This window comes from Podarcis liolepis (genome assembly GCF_965112155.1).
Source record: "Podarcis liolepis genome assembly, chromosome: 6".
In the NCBI taxonomy this organism is placed as follows: Eukaryota; Metazoa; Chordata; class Lepidosauria; order Squamata; family Lacertidae; genus Podarcis; species Podarcis liolepis.
In genome coordinates, this window is record NC_139559.1 from 90,270,090 (window position 1) to 90,287,304 (window position 17,215).

A 17,215-nucleotide genomic window follows, 5' to 3' on the forward strand; every position below is an offset into this window, starting at 1 on the left:
CTGGAGGAGACTCTTGAGAGTCCCATGGACTGCAAGAAGATCAAACCTCTCCATTCTGAAGGAAATCAGCCCTGAGTGCTCACTGGAAGGACAGATCATGAAGCTGAGGCTCCAATACTTTGGCCACCTCATGAGAAGAGAAGACTCCCTGGAAAAGACCCTGATGTTGGGAAAGATGGAGGGCACAAGGAGAAGGGGACGACAGAGGACGAGATGGTTGGACAGTATTCTCGAAGCTGCCAGCATGAGTTTGACCAAACTGCGGGAGGCAGTGGAAGACAGGAGTGCCTGGCGTGCTCTGGTCCAGGGGGTCACGAAGAGGCGGACACGACTGAACGACTGAACAACAACAACAAATGTTAAAAATAAGGCTGCAATCTTGAGTTTGCCACTTGAACCTTAACTCCACTGAAATAAGAGAAAATATACTTACGATGTAAGTGCAAATATGGAGATAGAGTATCTCTTTTCAGAAATAAAACATGTGGGATGAATCTCTCCCTGTCCCTAAAATACACATTGCCCCTTTTGTGCTTCCCTAGAAATATTTTGCCACTTCCTAGAATTAAATGGAGAAACATTGTGGCTATCTGGACCTCAACTGACAATGTTGGATTCAGGAGTCCCCCCAATGTTATGAACCTGCTTCTGTCCAGAAAATGCTGTCTTCATCCACTGGACTCAAGAACTTGGAACCCATAATACCCCTATTTTTTTAAGGATTTAGTTCAGGGGTCAGCAACCTTTTTTAGCCGTGGGCCAGTCCACTGTACCTCAGACCATGTGCTGGGCCAGACTATATTTTTTGGGGGGAAATGAATGCATTTTAAATAAAATCATACATTTTACTCATTTAAAAACATCAGGCAGGCCCCACAAATAACCCAGAGATGCATTTTAAATGAAAGGACACATTCTACTCATGTAAGAACACGCTGATTCCCGGACCGTCCGTGGGCTGGGTTGAGAAGGCGATTGGGCCGCATCCGGCCCATGGGTCTTAGGTTGCCTACCCCTGATTTAGCTGGTTCACATCCAGTCCATCATTGTCTCAAAACACCTGTCTAGCTACCTGTCAGCTACTATACCTGATTCAGGTGGAAAAGAGAGATAGAGCTGGGTGTCATCTGCATATTCGTTCCATTTCATGCTGAAACTCCAGCAACTTCTCTAAATTGTTTTGAGGCTGCAAATACTGGCAAAAGGTTGTACCTTCTTATCCAACCTAATGCCTGATTTTGAGTGGTATCTTTAATTACATACTTACATGCACCGTGCACCATTTAATTAATACCTCTGGGGAATTCCAGCGAGGTGGTGGAAGCTGGAAACCATTGTAACTCATCTTAAATACTTGGTTATGAAATATATAACAAGTGGGGCCCTGCAACAAAATGAAGGTGGGAAATTAGGGGAATGATTGATTATAGACACGATGTTCTTTGCAGAAACCTTGAACTTCCCTTCCTAAGACTTTAGCGTAGATACTTCCAGCTAATATACCCACACCCTAGACATGTTTTTTTTTTATATAAAATTTAGCCAGAGGTTTTCTTTCCTCAAATGTTTATCTGTTTTCTCATGTAATGGGGATACCCCAAATTAAGAGAATCTCTTATTCTATTTTTAAATATATACTTTGCATTTATTTATCTGATGTGCTCTGCAAAGCAGGTTCTTTAGCATGAGTCACACCGTAAGTATGCATGCATACGCTCAAAACAAAACAAGTTGGAAATTAATGGTACAATCTCATGCAACATCTGGAACTGTTTTAATGGAAACATGTACAAATATTGAATGACTGATATTCAAGCAGTGTTGATAACACTGAAGCAAATCCAAAAGGGAAGTGCTCACTTGGATTTTCAAACTTAAAAAATGAATGTGCATATCTGGAAGTGGAAAGATTTCAAACCCTCTTTTTTTTAACCCTATTTTCATGCGCATTTTCATCTTTTTTGCTAGCTATCTGACATTGGTGGACTATGTGCTAGTGCTCAAGTCTGGAGCACCAGCAAACTATATATATATATATATGTGTGTGTAAAGGTAAAGGGACCCCTAACCATTAGGTCCAGTCGTGACCGACTCTGGGGTTGTGGCGCTCATCTCGCTTTATTGGCCAAGGGAGCCGGCGTACAGCTTCCGGGTCATGTGGCCAACATGACTAAGCCGCTTCTGGTGAACCAGAGCAGCGCACCGAAATGCCGTTTACCTTCCTGCTGGAGCGGCACCTGTTTATCTACTTGCACTTTGACGTGCTTTTGAACTGCTAGGTTGGCAGGAGCAGGAACCGAGCAACGGGAGCTCACCCTGTCATGGGGATTCAAACCACCGACCTTCTGATCGGCAAGTCCTAGGCGATATAGATATAGATATAGATATAGATATAGATATAGATATAGATATAGATATAGATATAGATATAGATATAGATATAGTATAGGTTGCTATACTTTTTTTTGCAGTAAGAGTTGTGCAGCCTGAGCCAAACTTACTGGAAGCCAGCCACTATCTCACTGTTTCCCAGCAGAGGCATCTCTCTTCATCTCATCAGGACGGTTTGGTTGCTGACAGAAAAAGAGGGGACACAAGGAGAGGCAAAAGAAAGAGATGAGGCTAAAATAGGGCAGACCTTTCCTCATTTCCCTCTCTCAGCTGCTGAACTTTAGTCAGAGATCTTGTCTCTGTGTTTGTTCAGTTCTTTGGCCAGTGATGAAAGTCTTAACTCTTCCATGCGCTGGCGAATGAAGGTGGTCAACCAGTGATTCCCAGTTTGTGACAGAGGCTGCCAAAGGGGTCAAAGTGAGACTTTGACAATGAAGCATCTATTCCATGTCTGTTGGATTGGGGAGGTGTTGTGCAACATGATTCTCCCTTCCTTTGACTATCCATGGTGGGAAACTTGGTTCGTCTTTACTGCCTCAGGGCTGAGTTACTGCTCCTATATTGTTCGAGGCAAGGAAAATCTACATTGTATGATACCTGTGGCAAAAAGTAAACCAGCATAGGGATGGGGGTGAAATTTTAATACAAAGCTACCTAACTGGCAACTTCTCAAACCAATAAACAGACCAAAACACAGCTACCCTTAGAAATTCGCACCTCTCTGAATTTTGCAATGCTGTTCTCTCCAACCGATGTGCACGAAAAGGCATCTGTTGTGTGCATGAAAATGCATATACTAGTGAAGAAAGCAGATAGAATGTGTCATGTTAGGGGAAAACTGCTTGAAAAACTGCACATTAGTCAAAAGTGCACACAAAAATGAGTTTATCAGGAGAAATTTGCTGTAAGATGCTGTGGAATTTTAGTGATTTTTTAAAATAAAACAAACTCAAGTTGCTGCAGAAATGTGGGGAAGCAAAATTAAGATTGGAAAAATGAGGCTTGATAGAGTCTTCCATCCTTAAGCTAACTTGTCCTAAGGTAAGGGGAGCACAGTCTAGCTTCTCACAAAACACATGTGGATAATTATGCCTCTCCATTTGGCCTCATATCTCAGGTTTCAGAATTGCTAAAAATGTTCTCTCTCTCTCTCTCTCTTTCAGAAATCTGAGAATCTGGGGATTATATCTGACGTGCAAAGGCACGTATTAGTGTAGAGTGACATATGCCTGCACCATAGAAAACAAGGTCAACCACGATCCCTGGCTACTATCAAAAGGTGGGGAAACCCTGCGACAAACTGCTTGTCATGAATGACTAAGCTAAAATCAGTAAGCTGCATGAGTCATACCAGATGAAATGAAAATCTGTCCCCAATTTGTATGCAGCCTGGGCCCCAGGATAAACATTTCATTCAGTGAAATCTTGTGCGTCTTGGCACGCTTGCTTTATTATATCCATATTTGCCTTCCAAGTATTCCGACAGCCCACTTCCTGTTTTTCTAACAATTCTGCCAGGGAAAACCCCAGCTGGGGATGGAGGCAAGTGGACAGAAAATAGCCAATTTAAAAACAACAGATGCAACACGCATTGCCTCAAGCAATTTTTTCCCTACGCAAATCCGGCTCCTTGCGTAGCATAGCTGCATGAGCGATCGTGTCTCCAAGGGAGTCGCTGCTGTACCGTTACCAAACAGCGCCACTTCCAAGATCCACCAGTTGAGGAGCAATAGGACAACTTATCCACCAGGAAATACCGTATTTTTTGCTCTATAAGACTCACTTTTTCCCTCCTAAAAAGTAAGGGGAAATGTGTGTGCATCTTATGGAGCGAATACAGGCTGCACAGCTATCCCAGAAGCCAGAACAGCAAGAGGGATTGCTGCTTTCACTGCGCAGCGATCCCTCTTGCTGTTCTGGCTTCTGAGATTCAGAATATTTTTTTTCTTGTTTTCCTCCTCCAAAAACTAGGTGCGTCTTGTGGTCTGGTGCGTCTTATAGAGCGAAAAAATGCGGTATATGCTGCCATCATGACAGATATGCCATTGCAACTGGCAGAAAGTCCTGAACGTGGCAGAATTGTGGCCGTGGTGTGGAGAAGACACACAGCCGATCCTCGTTCAGTTACCAGTTACGTCTTGGCTTCTTGACTCAGTGCAACTCACTTCTGAGTAGGAACGTGCAGGATTGCAAATGAGGGTTGTAATGAAGATGATGTATAGGTGGTATATGACACCAGTGCAGTTAGGAAAAATGTATAAAACTAGCTCAAATATGTGTTGGAAGTGTAATGAAAAGGAGGGGACATTTTACCATATGTGGTGGGACTGTAACGAAATTTTAAAAAATTGGGAAATGATATACAATGAATTGAAGAAAATGTTCCATCTAACATTTGTTTAAAAGCCTGAAGCATTTTTTAGGGATTGTAGGAAAAGACCTGCCAAAGAAGTTGGAAAACATCTTCATGCATGCGACAACAGCCGTGAGAGTCTTAATAGCACAAAGATGGAAGAATGAGGAAATCCTGACTAAAGAATTATGGCAAGAGAAACCGATGGACTATGCAGAATTGGCGAAATTGACACATAAGCTACGGGACAAGGATAACTGTGATTTTAAAGATGAATGGCGTTTGTTCACAGACAGCTTCCAGGTCATGTGGCCAGCATGACTAAGCCGCTTCTGGCGAACCAGAGCAGCACATGGAAACGCCGTTTACCTTCCCGCCAGAGCAGTACCTATTTATCTACTTGCACTTTGACGTGCTTTCGAACTGCTAGGTTGGCAGGAGCAGGGACCGAGCAATGAGAGCTCACCCCGTCGCAGGGATTCAAACAGCTGACCTTCTGATCGGCAAGCCCTAGGCTCTGTGGTTTAGACCACAGCGCTACCCGCGTCCCTCTTAGCAAGCCTACTCCAAGTTAAATACCATCTGTAAATCATTTTCAGGTAGTCCTCCTTCAAAGGATAACATGCTGTAAACTTCAAGTCGCTTTTTTCCAGAGTTTTTCCCAGAGGTTAAAATCTATATTAGGTTAAAAACTATATATTGTATATACAGATATAAACAACTCTCACCACTCTTAACAAACTGCAGTTGCCAGGATTATTTGGAGGAAGCTGTTGAAGTGGTATAATAATAATAAAATTTATTTATATCCCACCCTCCCCAGCCAAAGCTGGGCTCAGGGTATGATAGTGCTTTAAATTTATAGTGTTGATCATGGGTAGGCAAACTAAGGCCCGGGGTCCAGATTTGGCCCAATTGGCTTCTAAATTCCGCCCACAGACAGTCCAGGAATCAGCGTGTTTTTACATGAGTAGAATGTGTCCTTTTATTTAAAATGCATCTCTGGGTTATTTGTGGAGCCTGCCTGGTGTTTTTACATGAGTAGAATGTGTGCTTTTGTTTAAAATGCATCTCTGGGTTATTTGTGGGGCATAGGAATTTGTTCATTCCTCCCCCCCCCCAAACAAAAAATATAGTCCGGCCCCCCACAAGGTCTGAGGGACAGTGGATCGGCCCCCTGCTGAAAAAGTTTGCTGACCCCTGGTGTAGATGATGCCTCAGACACTTTCTTCAACTAGTTAACTTCATTGTTGGAATGGCACATTAAATTGCTGGCAAGGACTGGGACTAATTCAAGAAATAAGGTGGCCTTAGATTTAGGTTTTTGATTAAAAAACATTGTATTGTTTACCAGAAGTGATATTGGGGAAGTTGGAAGAGGAATGCTTCTCTGGTCACGATATATTTCTCTTTGGACTTTCTTCACTTATGTAAGACCTTGCCTGTTCATTTGAATGATTCAACATGATGAAATGACTTCCGGGGAAGATGCCAAAAGAGTAGAGTCTTGTGGTGATGCAGATGAATTCAAGACTGCATGCCTTACCTCACTTCAATATTACGTATCAGTTAAACAGGGATTCATTTAACTCTTGTCCTGTATAAAGAATGAAAGCTCCTAGTCTCTCCCCCCCACCACCATAGGCCACAGGGAAAGCAAAGTTTTGCTTGAAAGATACGAGGCCAAATAGTTTTAATTATTACATTCTAAATAAATCAGAAAAATGTCAAGGAACTCTTTTATAAGCACTAGGAATGGCAGAGAAACCTGCCCTACTTAACAGCAGCAAGAATACTCATCGCGAAGTATTGGAAAACACAAGATTTACCCACCCGGGAAGAATGGCAGATGAAGTTGATGGACTATATGGAACTGGCGGAAATGACTGGCAGAATCCGAGACCAGGGAGAAGAGTCGGTGGAAGAAGACTGGAAAAAGTTTAAAGACTATTTACAGAAATACTGTAAAATTAATGAATGTTAGAAAAATGTTGGAATGAAGTTCTACGGCTTTAGTAGAAATGTTATAAGGAATTAAGTACAAATAGATTTTTAATGTATTAAAGGGAAAAATAAGGTTAGAATAAGTTAAGATAAATTACAGGACAGAAAATAGAGGAAGATGGAAAGGATTTGCTGAAACAGTTAATTGAAGTCGAATACAAAAAGGAAGGTGTGAGGAGGTCGTGGAAACAAGTGAATGAAAGATAAGATACTGAAATGATTGGATGTGTTTTAAATTGTGTTTGCTTTGTGGTGTTAATTCAATGTTTTAGTGTTAGTGTAGTGTAGTGTTTTTGTTTTTGTATTGTATTGTTTTTGTTGAATTTTTTTCCTTTTTTATACTCTTTAAACTGTTAATAAATATTATTTTTTTTAAAAAAAGAAATCTGCCCAACTTAGATTCCTAAGTGAACTCACCTGATCTAATCTGGATGGGTCATGACACAGATTGGATCAATGGTCCACTTCAGAATCTTCAGTTTGGATGTTCTCTTGCTGTGTTAAAGAATGGGATAAAATGCTTTTTCAAAGTCAATACGGTGGTACCTTGGTTCTCAAACTTAATCCTTTCCGGAAGTCCGTTCCAAAAGCATAGCGTTCCAAAACCAAGGCACGCTTTCCCATAGAAAGTAATGCAAAATGGATTAATCCGTTCCAGACTTTTAAAAGCAACCCCTGAAACAGCAATTTAACATGAATTTTGCTATCCAACGAGGCCATTGATCCATAAAAGGAAAGCAATAAGCAATGTACTGCAGTCACACAATCAATCAATCAATCAATCAATCAGTAGCTGAACTGGGTTCCATACAGTCACGAAAACAAAAACAAAGAGCCACAAAAACAAAAACGCAAAATAAATAGCAAAAATAGACAGACGTCAGTGTAAGACTCAAAACGGAAGTGTGGCACTCAAATCGGAAGTGTAATGCTCAAAACGGAGCGTGTTCGACTTCCAAAAAAAGTTCACAAACCGGAACACTTACTTCCGGGTTTGCAGTGTTTGGGTTCCAAGTTGTTTGAGTACCAAACGTGTGAGAACCAATTTACCACTGTAAACCAATTGAATTAAACTCACTGTTGTCTAAATGCAAATGCCATCTTAACATAACTTTGCTCTCCTCCCCCAGCATAAGTGATACATCTTGAATTACATGCCTCAACAGAGGTCAGTACTGTATCTATCTTGATTTTAATCCTGTATCCCCTCCTGCCCCCCTGAAAAAAAATGGATCAGAAAAATATTGTTGCTGGCAAAATTGCGTAAAGCCGTGAACCCTTGGGAACGGCCGCCCTGCAAGTTTTCTGGAGGGCTGCTAGCTTGGCTTTGGGAAGGAGGTGTGAGGGCTCTGGCAGGGTCCAGAGTCCTTCCTCCTTCCCAAATCTAGTAAAGACTGCAATTGATCACAACTTCACACATGGGGGGATTAAATAAATGGAGAGTGGGTTTCTTCTGCTTTCCATTTATTTATTTATTCCCCACCCAACAAAGCTGTGATCATGTGCCTGTATTTTTATAATATGCACTCAGGGTAAACCTATCGAAATTAGTGGACATTAGTTACTGTATTTTTCGCTCTATAACACGCACCCGACCATAACACGCACGTAGTTTTTAGAGGAAGAAAATCCATAGGCCTGCCACCCGTAGGCATTTCCTCCATAACACGCACAGACATTTCCCCTTACTTTCTAGGAGGAAAAAAGTGAGTGTTATGGTGCAAAAAATACGGTACTTATATCCTTTAATTTTAACGGGTTGATGGTTAGAACATGATGAAATGCTCAGATTTTTAATGAACTATGTAGGACCAATTCAGTACAGTCATACCTCGGGTTCCAGACGCTTCAGGTTGCGGTTTTTCAGGTTATGGACCAGCCAAAACCCGGAAGTACTGGAATGGGTTACTTCTGGGTTTCGGGGGTCCTGCATGCACAGAAGCGCTAAATTGCGCTTTGCGCATGCGCAGAAGCACCAAATCGCAACCCGGACATGTTTCCTTTTTGGAAATGTGGCACAGCTGAGACCGTGGTGTCTTTCTGATATATAATTTATTTACTGTCTCACCAGAGTGGTGCATGTTCTAGTTATCTCCCGCTTGGACAACTGCAATGCGCTCTACATGGGGCTACCTTTGAAGGTAACCCAGAAACTACAACTAATCTAGAATGCAGCAGCTAGACTGGGAGCGGCCGCCAGGACCACATAACACCGGTCCTGATAGACCAACATTGGCTCACAGGTTGTTTCTGAGCACAATTCAAAGTGTTGGTGCTGACCTTTGAAGCCATAAACAGCCTCAGCCCAGTATAGCTGAAGGAGCGTCTCCACCCCCATTGTTCAGCCTGGACACTGAGGTCCAGCGCCGAGGGCCTTCTGGTGGTTCCCTCACTGCGAGAATTGAGGTTACAGGGAACCAGGCAGAGGGTCTTCTCGGTAGTGGCACCCACCCTGTGGAACACTCTCCCATCCAATGTCAAGGAAATAAACGACTATGCGACTTTTAGAAGATATCTGAAGGCAGCCCTGTTTAGGGAAGTGTTTACTGTTTGATGTTTTATTGTGTTTTTAATAGTCTGTTGGGAGCTGCCCAGAATGGCTGGAGAATGAATGAATAAATAAATAAATACACTCAAAGAGGGTCTTGTTTCTCCCATAGCCATAGCAGTGGATTCAGACGGAAATCTACCATCATCTTCTGACCCTCTCTCCATCTTTCTTGCCTTTAACAGCCTGCAACCTATTTTTCCTTTAGGTCACCCCACGGCAAACCCTAACTGCCTTTGTCTTCTAACTATGAGTTGAGGAAGGGGCACAGAGCTCCCTCTTTCCTTTCCTAATAGCTCATCACTCCAGGTGATTTTCTCATTGCGGAAACTGCCTGGTGTATCTTTTAACATATGCTGAATCCAGGGGTTCAATGCCTGGCACCCAGAAACTCATAACATTTCACTTCCTTGCAGCCTAAGGAAAGCTGTTTGTTTCTTGGTGGAAGACACTGGCAGAAATTGCTAATGTAGAGTAACGTCTGATAATGGATCAGTGTGGTGTCTGTCTGAAATGCAATTAGTTAAAATGCAGATTTAAAAGTGGTTATAATGTATTTGGATCCTGTATTTTTTAAAGCGCAACGCCTATCTATAGATGTAAAAGAATATAGAGTAAAGTGTTATGCTATATAGTTATGTTTAGAACTTTATAGTGTTTATAGCTTAATAGTATTATAAAGTATATAAGGTATTGTGTGTACGATACACGTATATTTGCGTATTTTAAGCAGGAACCCCAAAATACTTTTTACAATTGCTGCATCGAGGCTGGTATATGCAACCTCGCCTACGCAATGATTTTTGGGGGTGGGATATGCGACGGAAAAGTTTGTTTAGTGAGCAGGTTGAGTCACTGAGTGTTTTTCCTCCTACCAGAAAACCGTTAACTGACAACAGCTCCTTACTGGCCAGAGTTCCAAGGGAGGCAGTTGGAGTGGGAGTCGGTGTTAGAGACCCATGGGGTCTGAGAGGGAGAAATTGGAGGATGGAGTGATGGTCATGAAGAATAAGGAGGACACATTAGTGAAGATGAGATCACTATATGTTCAACCAAGCGACCAGGGGATGGAGGCCACCACTGCCGATATGGAGGGTGTCTGTGGATCTTTCGACACGTCCCCCTGCTGAGTCACTTGGCTGAGCAACTATTTATCTATAGTTCAAAGAAAAGGGATCGTTAGTGTAAATCGTGTTTTACGAAAAATGAAAATTTCTTCATCTTGCCTGTAAGTATATCTCTTCTTCTTTCCGCAGTCTGCTTCTTTTGCTATCCCTTAAGGTTTAGACACAAAGGGATCCAGGTCGTGATTAGATTAATTTTTAAAGATTGTCCTCAGGGCCCCCTTAGATGCTTTGAGGGAAATGGCTTGCCTTCTCCCTTGTGGTCATCATCACAAGAAGGGCATCTCCTAGTTTTGGAGGGTCCTTTGACAAAATGCCCTCCTCTGTGGGTTCAACTGTTTGCTGCACTCTCCATGAGAGGTTTCTGAAAGTAGGTTCAGCTGACCGGTTCCCCAAATTTAGCACAGAGACATACAGTATCAAGAAAGTATCTAGAACCCATTTCCTGACTATTTCCCCTCTTCTTTCCTAGATTTGAGAGCTGCTGGCCTCCTGTTTCCGTTCCATGAAAATCTATCCCCTTGTCTGTTTGGAGGAAGAAAGTGTGATGGTTGATGGAAGAAAGATTAAAGTAAGAACGATTTATGTGAGACCAAGAGACCAGGGGATGGATGCCACCAGTTCTTCCACCAGTGGTGAGTGTTGAGCTTTGTTCATGAAGAACAGAGAGGCCAGAGAGAATCTGGCTTGCCGGGGCGGAGGGAGGCAGCTCCCTGATTTAAGAAGAGTTCAGGGATAGGATAGGACGAGGAAGGGAGGAAGGTAAAATAACATAAGCCACCTGGAGATCCTTCCAGGAAAGATTGGTTATCAATGATGAAAAAATTAAGAATCTTTTCTCTTCTTTTCTCTTCCAGGCAGTGACAGCAGTGAGACTAGCAACTCCAGCACAGCTCTCTCTCCCCTCCAAGACCCAGTTCCCCCCTCCCCCAAAACTCAAATATATATATATATATATATATATATATATATATATATATATATATAAATAAATAGTTTATCTTTCCAAAACACCATGAGTCTCTAGTGTGGTCTCTCGTCACAAGGCAACAGACTTTTTAAAGAGGCTACAAAAAGTCGCTCATAGAAGTAGAACAACAATTGAAGATATAAGACAGTTAGTTACAGACTGGTTGCAATACCTTCAAGTAAATGATGCGTTTAAATATAGATAAGAAAAATGGATTTAGTACAGAAATCTCAAGGTTTCAAAAGGAATTATAGGAAAATAATGTGAAGTTACTTTCTAAAATGTATAAATTGCTAGAGTGGCAAACTAAGGATGAAGAAGTCAAATCAGTAATGATAAAATGGGCACAAGACGTTGGGCATAATATTCAATTTTCATCTTGGGAAAAGTTATGGAGGGAAGACTTAAAAATTACAGTGTGCTGTGCATTGAAGGAAAATTATATGAAAATGTTGCATTGGCGGTAATTTACACCTGTAAAACTAGCAAAAATGTATAGAACTGATTCAAATGTTTGCTGGAAATGTAAGGAGAAGGAAGGCATGTTCTACCACATGTGGTGGACGTGCAAGATAATTAAAACATTCTGGGAAATGATTTACAATGAGTTGAAAAAATGTTTAAAATAACATTTGTGGGGGAAAACAGAGGCTTTTTTTGTTAGGCATTTTAGTTAAAGAGATTCTGAGGGAGCAGAAACGACTATTCATGTACCATGATGACAGCACTAAGGATACTACTGGCTCAGAGATGGAAAAAATATAGAGTTCCATCCAGAGAGGAATGGCTGATGAAGTTGATGAACTATGCCAAAATGGCAAAACTGACCAGGAAAATCATAAACCAGGAAGAGAAAAAATTTAAGAAAGAATGGGTGAAATTTATATTGCCTTTGAGAGAACACTGTTCTAAACAACCAAAAACTTTGGCAGGATTTGAGTAATGCTTGCATTTTACAAAAACTATGGAAAAATGGATTGCTATTCTATTAGCAAATTAGAGAAAATAACGATAAGCAGATGAAAAAGAGACTGACAATGGTAACCATGGAAGGGGGGAGGGAAGTCAAAGGATTCAGAGAATCCTAAATGAAGGGGTGAATGATGTGTTTGAATTTAAATTTGTTATGCAAACTTAATAAAAACATATTTTTAAAAAAAGATAAATAAACAGATAATTTTTGTTTTATTCCTTTACAAACATGCTAGTTTTTGGGGTTGCTTTTTTCCAACAGTTGTGAGCATGGGTGGAAATCCCGGGTCTCACTGCAGGAGTCTACAGTTTGGCTACTTCCTTTGTGGGTGCTATAATAAAAATAAAAATAAAAATAAAAATAAAAATAAAAATAAAAATAAAAATAAAAATAAAAATAAAAAATTTATTTATACGCTGCCCATGTGGCCAGGGCTCCCCAGCCACTCTGTGCAGCTTCCAGCAAAAAATTTAAATACAATAATTCATCAAATATTAAAAGCTTCCCTAAACAGGGCTGCCTTCAGGTGTCTTCTAAAACTCAGACAGTTCTTTATTTCTTTGACATCTGGTGGGAAGGCGTTCCACAGGGCGGGCGCCACTACTGAGAAGGCCCTCTGCCTGGTTCCATGTAACATCGCTTCTCGCAGTGAGGGAACCGATAGAAGGCCCTCAGTGGTGGAACATAGTGTCCGGGAAGAATGATGGGGGTAGAGACACAGAGAGGAAGGGGCAAGAGCTGGTTAAAACAGAATAAGATAGATTTAGGCAATTTCTGAGAGGCAGTTGCACAGATTTGTTATTTTCACCATTACAGTGGTACCTCGGGTTACATACACTTCAGGTTACATATGCTTCAGGTTACAGACTCCGCTAACCCAGAAATAGTACCTCAGGTTAAGAACTTTGCTTCAGGAAGAGAACAGAAATCGCGCTCCAGCGGCGCGGCGGCAGCGGGAGGTCCTATTAGCTAAAGTGGTGCTTCAGGTTAAGAACAGTTTCAGGTTAAGAACGGACCTCCGGAACGAATTAAATACTTAACCCGAGGTACCACTGTATCTGTTTTAAAATTAGCTTTCCTTTTGCCAGCCAATATCAGCTTTGTGAAAGTAATCTAGCAGACTGCTTTTCTTGTATTCCACCCAGAAAATGAAATCCTAAACCTCAGAACATTCTCAAAAGATTCAACATGTTTTGCTGGGCATACTGTATACAGTGGTGCCTCGCAAGACAAAATTAATCTGTTCCGTGAGTCTCTTTGTCTAGCGGTTTTTTCGTCTTGCGAAGCAACCCTATTAGCGGATTAGCGGATTAGCGCTATTAGCGGTTTAGCGGCTATTAAAGGCTTAGCAGTTTAGTGGGTAAAAGGCTATTAGCGGCTTAGAAAAAGGGGGGGAGCGGGAAAAAATCGGAACACTCGCAAGACGTTTTCGTCTTGCAAAGCAAGCCCATAGGGAAAATCGTCTTGCGAAGCAGCTCAAAAACGGAAAACCCTTTCGTCTAGCGGGTTTTCCGTCTTGCGAGGCATTCGTCTTGCGGGGCACCACTGTACAAAGAACCAAACTTGCATGACCTCCTGTTCTGGAATCTTGGATCTCTTTGAAATAAAGCTCAGTACCTCCACCCCCCCCCCCTTGCAAGGGAGTCAGACCTCACAACAAAGAAAAACACCTGATGACGTATTTTGCGATGAAAATTGGCCACAACTTTATTAAAATTTCAGACTGTGCGCTTGTGGTCTGAGACTCCCCTCAGGACACCCTTTCAAGGTGATCCTGATACCGCCATCGCAGGTGGGGGGCATTGGGACACCACCCCTACTGAATATAAAACAGAAACTGTGACCGTCTGAGTGTGTACATTCTTAGAACCAAGACAACGGAAACCTCCCAGGTGGGAGGAAAATTCTTTAAAGGGGCACACCATCCCCAGGCTGACAAGCAGAGTAAATTGCAGCACCAAAGATTCCATGCTGGGGCAGCACAGACGAGATGACTGTGAAACAATTCAGATATAAATTGTGCAGGTAGAACTGCAGGAAGGGACCCCAGTCCAACCTCCTGCAATGCAGACATATTCCACTACCCCACCATAAGGATCAAACATGCAACCATGGCCCCATCAGCATCATGTTTTAACCAACTGAGCATACATAAATACATAAATGCAGACTCCCACATAAAGAGTACTGTAGATCACGTGCAAACTAACCATACATTGTAACCCTGCACGGGAGCACATGCCTACGACCTCATGACTAATGAATAACTAATTAACACTATCCTCCCCTCGTGTTACTGAAAATAGGGTTAGAAGGGGCTCTGGGTCATCTAGCCCGGCTCCACATATAAAGGTAAAGGGAACCCTGACCATTAGGTCCAGTTGTGACCGACTCTGGGGTTGCGGCACTCATCTCACATTATTGGCCGAGGGAGCCGGCGTACAGCTTCCGGGTCATGTGACCAGCATGACTAAGCCGCTTCTGGCGAACCAGAGCAGCGCACGGAAACGCTGATTAGCTTCCCACCGGAGTGGTACCTATTTATCTACTTGCACTTTGACATGCTTTTGAACTGCTAGGTTGGCAGCAGCAGGGACCGAGCAATGGGAGCTCACCCCGTTGCGGGGATTCAAACTGCCGACCTTCTGATCAGTAAGCCCTAGGCTCTGTGGTTTAACCCACAGCACCACCCACGTCCCTTCCGCCACCTGCGTCCCTTTGGCTCCCCATATACCGATACCTAAAAAGATTAGCCACACACACAGGATTAACTACCACCATACATACAGAAATGCACACCCGGTCCTATTAAGCATGTGCATAGATGCCTATGCCTGTTTATGCTATAGAATGAATGGCACATGTAGGGATGAGACCATCAGCAGGTGACCAGTACGGCACATTACTAGCATACTTTGACTATAAAAGAACAATAGTCAGGAGAGAGGACCTCGGGCCCCTCTCCGAGCTGAGGGCCTCCAAAAGAATCCTATATAATTATAGAGTTGGAACCCTTAGGGCAATCCTTGGCGATGCAGGACCATGCGGCCGTTCCTTAGCGGGAGACCATACCTATGCACATCATACCAGAAATCATTGGATCGTAGAGTTGGAGAAGACCGAAATGGTCTTCCAGCCCAGGCTGATGCAGAACACCATACACAATTTGCCCTTCGAACCCCACTGCCTTGTGTAGATAGACTCATAATACACCAAAGATGCAAGCAGCTCAGCACACATACATACCGCAATTATATGCATGCATACATAAATAAATAAATACATACACACCACATACACATATATCTACAGACCACATTACAGTGGTGCCCCGCAAGACGAATGCCTCGCAAGACGAAAAACCCGCTAGACGAAAGGGTTTTCCGTTTTTCGATGCGCTTCGCAGGACGAATTTCCCTATGGGCTTGCTTCGCAAAACGAAAAAGTCTTGCGAGTCTTGCGATTTTTTTCCCTCCCCCCCTTTTTCTAAGCTGCTAAGCCGCTAATAGCCTTTTACCCGCTAAGCCTTTAATAGCCGCTAAACCGCTAATAGCGCTAAGCCACTAAGCCGCTAATAGGGTTGCTTTGCAAGACGAAAAAACCGCTAGACGAAGAGGCTCGTGGAACGGATTAATTTCGTCTTGCGAGGCACCACTGTATATGCATGGAAGGAAGCCCACCAGCCCAGCTCTCTGCCCACCTGGCCTCACCATTAACTGAGCAGCCCCTTACGTGCGGCCACCTAATTCAGGCCGATGGCAGAATGAAACTGGTAGGAAAATTTCTTAAGGCTGCAATATGTTACAAGTCAAGTCCCCATACTTCCACCGCTAGGGCCTCGTATATGATACACCCCAAAACTTAGGGGGAAAACAGCACATCAAATGAGAAACAACGCCAACTATCTGTTCTTCAAATTAGGCACTAACGCACTGCAATTTGGTTATCCAGTACCGCCATGAAAAGCAATGGGTACTTACCTTACTCCCCATGTGGAAGCACAACTCGTGTGTGGAAATATGGCGCTGGCCATGTGCAAAAAAGAGGGAGGGGTTCGTCCAACAACCAGGTAACTCCAGCGGTTCTCTGCTTCCTCATCTTCACTACTTCCTTGTCCTTCGCTCTACCTCTCTCTGGGTCTTCGTGTCCTGCTGACTTTCCTCCTTGATGCTCCAGGGCCAACTGCACAACTGACATCAGCTCCGGTCTCCTTTAAATCTGAGGAGCAGACCAGAGGGAAGCATGCGTCGGGACGGTCCGTTCTTCCTAGCTGTGCCCACTGCAGATTGGCCGATTGAAATGGCTGGGTTCTGGCGGGAACCCAGAGGCCTCCGTTGTGACCCCAGCAGATGCGCAATGGCCACAGCAGCAGCAAGGCTCTGAGAAGATGGTGGTGCAGTGCGCTGGGCTGCAAACATTGCCCACCACTGTGAAATGATGAGCAGCCATTAATGCTTTCTCAGCCTCCTGGAAAAAAGTGACAAGTGGGGTGCCGCAAGGTTCTGTCCTGGGCCCATTGTTGTTCAACTTGGATGAAAGAATTGAGGGGATGCTCATCAAATCGGCTGAGGACACCAAACTGCGAGGGCTAGCTAATGCTGCAGAAAACAGAATCAGAATTGAAAATGACATTAACAGGTTGGAGAACTGGACGAAAGCCAACAAAATGAATGTCAATAGGGACAAATGTAAGGTTCTGCACTTAGGCAGGAAGAACCAGATTCACTAGTATAGGCTGGGGGACACTTAGAATCCTAGAATCATAGAGTTGGAATAGACCACAAGGGCCATCGAGTCCAACCCCCTGCCAAGCAGGAAACACCATCAGAGCACTCCTGACATATGGTTGTCA

At 43.1% G+C, this 17,215-nt stretch overlaps 1 long non-coding RNA gene across 1 annotated transcript; it reads left to right on the forward strand.

The window, feature by feature from the left end:
* The first annotated feature begins 9,002 nt into the window (after positions 1 to 9,002).
* LOC310708493 lies at positions 9,003 to 11,372 on the forward strand. Its single transcript, XR_014527048.1, has 3 exons — positions 9,003 to 10,524; positions 10,893 to 11,055; positions 11,278 to 11,372. It is a non-coding gene; the product is annotated as an uncharacterized lncRNA (long non-coding RNA).
* The last annotated feature ends 5,843 nt before the right edge of the window (positions 11,373 to 17,215 follow it).